Raw genomic sequence first — 6,653 nt, 5'->3', positions numbered from 1 at the left:
GCAAGAGAAATTCAATTATTTCACATATTAATATCTTGGTTTCTTCTGAAAAATTGGTATCTTGATCTAAGAAGTACCTAATAGCTTTGACACCTAAAGGGTGCGGTATGCAAGAGTACAAGGATGTGACATCCGCCACAATCCAATGATATTCTCTTAAATAACTGTAAAGTGTAACTACAATAGGTTGCAATATTGAATCTATCCACTCCGACAGAGGCTCAAACAATGAGCCTATGCCGGAGATGATAGGTCGACCAGGTGGGGAAACAAGACTTTTATGTGTCTTCGGAAGGTGATGAAATATGGGAATTGATGGATAATTTGGAACCAATATATTGATTTCTTTCTTTGTTAAAATACCCAGAGATACTGTTTGTTCCAAGATCCTTGATAATTTCTTTTTGAATTCACATGTTGGATCTCTTGTTAACTTTCTATAGGTCAAGGTATCATTTAGCTGCCTTTTTGCCTCTAAAATGTAATCTGTTTTATTTAAAACCACTACATTACCTCCTTTATCACTTGCTCTTATAGTGATGTCCTCATTAGTTTGTAAAGTTTTCAGGGCTCTAAATTCCTCTTTGGTGAGATTGGGTTTAACTGGTGATGTTTTACACTTACGTTCTAATTCCAAGATATCCCTCTTCACTTGTTTTTGAAATATATTCAGAAATCTGCCCCTAAATTGAACAGGATAAAAATCAGAGGTTTTTTGTTTTGGTGTTGAGATGTTAAATTCATCAGGACCTATGTTGGAAGTTTCTAAATCTCTTAATGAATTTAGACTTGTTAAGTCTTGGAAATCAAAATGGGTAATTTGTGTATCTAACTGCTGTAATGTTGAACTATCACCTATTTCCTCTGTAGAGGGACTGTTTAGTTTACAAACTAATGAGTACTGTTACCCAAGAAAGTTATAATGTTGGCTTTTATGCAAATTGCAGGAGTCATTATGTTGTATACTTACTTGAATGCAATTTGTGTCACATGCAATATACAGGTCAGACCAGTAGAGAATTAAGATCTCGTATGAGGGAACATATTTATGACACTAAAATGTATAACAAAAACTCAGCAATTGCACGGCACCATTTTAGCATGCATTTGACAAATAAATTTAATATGACAGTAAAAGTCATAGACAAAATGTATCCACCGACCAGAGGGGGAAACAGAAACAAAATGTTACTTAAACAAGAGATGTTTTGGATATATAAATTAAGAACTGTTACCCCCGAAGGTTTAAATAAGGAGTGGGATATGAGTCTTTTCATAGACTAATATTAGTTCATCTTATAATTTTATGATATCATATCATGCTATATGGATCGTTTTATTATTGAAAAAAATATACCTTTAATGTCATCACTAACTATGTTCACCGTCATGTAATATTAATATGACTATTATTCCAGCACCCATATGGTGCATACGTACTAGGTTAGTTATAGGCATTAGGTTAAGATCTTTCATATTCAGGGTGTCTTCAGCACATTAATGTTATTATTATTACTGTATCAAAGTTTCTTATGTTTTTTATGCAGTAGGTTCTTTAACATGAAATAACGGAATTATGATGTGGTAACAAATTGTATATTTTCATACTCATATAAACTGGTGTTTGGCTACCTCATGCATACATATTGTTAGATGATCATGTTTTATGCTAACATGTTTTTATATCATTGTTTTTTAAAAAAAAATTGTAAATTGCCTGATTGGACACTGTGCCTTTAAATAGGCCATGTCCGGTCTAAGCAATTATCCCTATGATTAAGTGCTCAGTTGGAGCACGAAACGCGTAAGGGGTTAATACCCTGACCCTACCTGTGTTTTTAACCGATGGAATAAAGTTTTAACTTTTTATTGCAAGCTGGTGTCCCACGAGTGCTGCTTTTTCTTCTTGCTTTGAATTTTTGCGGCTTACGCTTAGCCGCAATTGATTTGCACCTCACGGGGCTGTGTGTAACTTACCCTATCAGCTGGGCAGCGATAGGACTCTCCCCTCCACGTCACGCTCTGCAGCGGCCTAGTCTCTTCTGTCTCATCACTTAACCTTACAATAAGATTAACCATTAAACGAAGGTTAATGTGTTTGAAAAAGGAAATTGAGCTGAAAAAATAAGGTCTCAATGAAAATATACGTATATTAAAAGGAAGGGGGACTAGAAATGTGTATGCCAGTATGTTCAAAAACACAATCAGGTAGTTTTAACAATTGTAGCTTTTCTAATGCTTTATAGTAAAAAAGTGACAAAAGAAAGGGCAAATGAGGCTAGCATATGTTCTTACTAGTTAATAGGAGTTTAATTGGATGCCCAAAAATATTTGAAAGATATTACTAATAGAAAAAGCATATAGTTAAGCACATAGGTAAAATAAAGGGTTGATGTTAAAAGCAAATATCCCTTTAAGAAGGTGGATGTAAATTCAAGTGGGAAGGGCATAAGGAGCATAAATAAACAGACTGTGAGTCTAGAGTTAATGAGCCCTGATGAAGCCCCAGGTGTGAAAAAGAAAGGAGGGGTGAAACACATATGTTGTTGGCAGCAAACACCACTTGACTTCCATTGCTGCAGGAATGCACCATTTAACATGAGAAGAAAACTGTTTGATTGCACAGCTAAGAATAAGCTGAGAAAGCCCAGGTCTAATGTGGGTGAAACGCGTAGAAATACTGAATACTGAACACTTGGTATAATTTGCAGAGATCTATATTTGCACAACAGAAGGAGAAAAAGGTTTTGAGCATGAGAAACCTCTGCGTACAGAGTACTAAGAGCAGAGTATAAAGTCGGAGGACCGCCAGAATAAGATTATTTGCGCAAGTACATCGGAATCCAATACATTCTACAGCTGATGGTAACCGGTGACGTCAGACGCTAATCTAGCAGCGTGAAGAATCGAGTGTGAAGCTGTATCTGCCGAGACCTGCGAGTGAGAGCAGTGAGCAGATTTAGAACCAAGGTGATAAGAGTGCTTTTTGTGGACTGACAACATTCAAGTTTGAAGGTAACATTTACTATTTATTGCAAAATTACGGAACATTACTCCGTGTGCCCTAAGGTTTGGGGATCTGATAAAAGACTGCACCTGAATATTTAAGAGAGTCATTCTGAACGCAAAAGACTTAAAGGGAATACAATTTAAAACCATGGTCAGAAAAGTCAATTATTAGCCGTTGCCAAACGTACTCCACGAGATTTGGAGTGGATACTAAGACTTTCCTTGTATTTATTAAGTTGTTTTGCATATATAGCTACATTGTTTTAAAACAACATCAGAATTTGGAATACTAGTTAGGATATTTATGCTTTTTAAAGTGGTTTTATGGATGAGAGTATGAATGTGATATAAAAAGTATTACTGAGGTATGTGTATTATGAAATTGTAATAAATATTTTTCATGCAATATTTGGTCCCTGTTGGTAAAGAGATCATTACTTAAAGTTTTAGCACACAATTATGGTTATAAAGTCTGCGATCCAACTTGAAGTTTTGTAGCGATATATATGAAAAACAGATCTAGTTTTGAGGACTAATTACCCACAGCTGTAAGCGCCTCTACACTATATTTTCTAATCTATTCCCTACTTTAAAACTGTCTAGGAAGGAGACAGTAACCGTAGAAAGGCAAGGTGGGCACAGCCTAGCGCCTCACACACACTAATTTTTTAAAAGAATAAGCCCAAAGTAAGGCTAAGTGATTGCGAAAAACGTCTTTGGGATCCCACAAGATAAGCTTCACGGAGGTGTTAATGGACACTTACCAAATAACTTTTTCTGGTATAAGCAAAGTGATTAGAGGAAACAGAAGTTACCAAATTACGTGTAATCCCTACACACTGACACCCACGCTGCGGAGCAAAGCTGCTGGAGGAAACAAACAACTCGTTCGGTAACGAGCTCCCGGGAACGGGAGGCCACGAAGGCATCTAAGGAGCTTGACAAACAGCTCTTTCGTTAAGGTGGTCTCCAGCAATAAGGTACTCTGTTATTCTGCAACTTTGCAACAGATTTGGAACATTGTATTTCCTTAACTTTGGGACTGACAATTGTGGTTTGTTACAAACACCATCTGTGAGCTTTTGGAGTGTTACTCTAAGGGACTGCAGCCCTGTATAAAGTTATAGTATAATATTAAGGTCACTTCAGCAACTATGTATGTTTTATAATGTTGTATGATTATTATTAAAACCAGGTTTAATAAGGTTTATTAAGGTTAACCGTTGCTATACTATTGTAGATACATAGGGGCAATATATGTTTAAGATGAGCAAACTTTGGGAAACCATTTCTTGCCTAAGATATTAACGGCTTAATCCCGGTGGGTGTTTTGGTTGTAAGATGCTCATTTTCTATTGTTAATGTTTGCTTCCTGATTATCAGAGTTTTTTTACTTTATTTTGGGTTTGAATATATATAAGTAACAGTGATTATATTTCTCTGACAGATACTATATGAAATATTTAGATGAATACAAATTTCTTTCTAAAGCAAAAAGAGTGCTGTATTCCCTTTCTTTTGTAAGGGAGGAGTATCCTCCTTCCTTATTAATCTCTCTTTAAATGTAATTTGAGATATATATATATATATATATATATATATATATATATATATATATATATATATATATATATATATATATATATATATATATATATATATATATATATGTATATATAAATACATAGAACATATTCTGCTATGTGAAGAACATTGTAATGAGAAATATTCATATTTTCATGTCATGTTAACACAATTGAGAAAATGTGATCAGGTTTGCGCACTAGTAGGGTGTTAATTTTTCGCCACATTTCTTGTTACATAACTTCTTTGGGGAAATACGTTAACATGGTCGCAATATTCTAACTTTGGCTTTTTGCGCATTTCGGTTAGCGCTGGTTCGAAAACGTTTTACTTTCAACTTGTAATATGGAAAAATGAAAAAGGAAAAGGTGACAGTACCTCAGCACTCAAATACTAATGCAATATGGAGAATATCGTTATCTACAGCTAGACTGGGTAGATGCCAGACAAATGGTATAATAATAAAACTTAACTTTTACTAATGTACTAATAAAATTTGTATAAGTGTATAACATAGAATATATGTAAGAATAACAAGACATTTAAAACTTAGACTAAAAGAGGAAGACTATATACAAAATGTGTGTGTGACCATAAATGTCAATTTCAGCACTGGGATACACTATTTATCATACAGTCACACAGCCCAGCTCAAACTTGACATCAAAGTTCACGGATTGCAAAAGAGCTATCTAGAAAAGGGGATGACCCCAACAACAATTATACTGGTCTGTGCAATACTGGAACAGAAGTCAGAGCTGTTCTGAGTGGCTGTAAAGGTTCAATAAAGTGAGGACAAAGCCTGGGTAAGATGCACAATTAATATCCCATATGTACTAATTAATGGTCTCACACACACAAAGGAATACGCCTGATGCGCATTTTGCCGCTAGCACGGCTTTCTCAGAGGCTAAAGGCAACTTGTAATATGCCCTCTACCTGACGCACAAAAAGATTACTTCTAGCACAGTTAACGCATGAGAGGGAGCATTAAATACAGCTCCACTTGTAATCTAAACCCTTTATCAGGTAGAACAAGCTACTTTTCATACTTGGCAAAAATAGACAATTAAATTGGCTTAATGGCCTCAGATACAGGAAAGACATTAATAGGTTCTGGTTTAGGTTCATACTTTACTCCAAGACTCTTATATAGCCTTAATAAAATCACCCAAGGCAGCAGAATTGATGGACATTTCCCCTTCAGAAAAGGCATCTGAAAATGAAAAACATTTAGCAGAATTCTCAGGTACAGAATTTGTGGCATAGCAAACATTATATATATATTATATATGTATATATATATATATATATATATATATATATATATATATATATATATATATATATATATATATATATATATATATATATATACAGTATATAATTTGTGTAATAGATATATATATATATATATACTCTGCATACCTTTTTATTTTGCCAACAGGTATTTTGCCCAAAGCAAGTTTAACATAACTTTGTATCTTGCCAACAGAAGTTTGAACAAAGGGAACATGTGAGCTTAGGCTGCGGATTTTATTATAAAAAACAAGCCAGCATATAAACTAATACATTTCAAAGCGCAAGCAGAAAAACACAATGTGCAGACATATACATACAAAGCACACATACCTTATTTCCATATTGGATGTATCCTCATCTACTTGACTGCAAAGGGCTCAAATAAGAAAATCTTAAGTGCAGAAAATTAAAGAATAAACAAGGGGACTAGTGCCTGTCCCTAGGCTCTATATATACTATACATAGTTAAAAACTTTTTTGTTACATTTAAAAAAGTGCAACAATAATATGAGAATGGTACTGGCACTAGGACCCAGTGACTCTGGAAAAAAGACTGAGCTAAATGTAACAGTCCGGTGCTACCCCTAAAAAAAGGTTTAAACAATAAAAGTTAAGAATAAAGGTTAAGGGTTTATTAAGCTCTTTCCTAGTCTAAGTAGTAAGGAATTAAAAAATAAAGTTTAATAATTAAAGGTAAACATGAGAAAACAACCTCATTTTTACCTTTAATTATTAAAATATAAAAAAGTGCGCAATTC

This window comes from Bombina bombina, chromosome 6 (assembly GCF_027579735.1).
Source record: "Bombina bombina isolate aBomBom1 chromosome 6, aBomBom1.pri, whole genome shotgun sequence".
Taxonomy (NCBI): Eukaryota; Metazoa; Chordata; class Amphibia; order Anura; family Bombinatoridae; genus Bombina; species Bombina bombina.
This window is presented reverse-complemented; position numbering follows the sequence as displayed.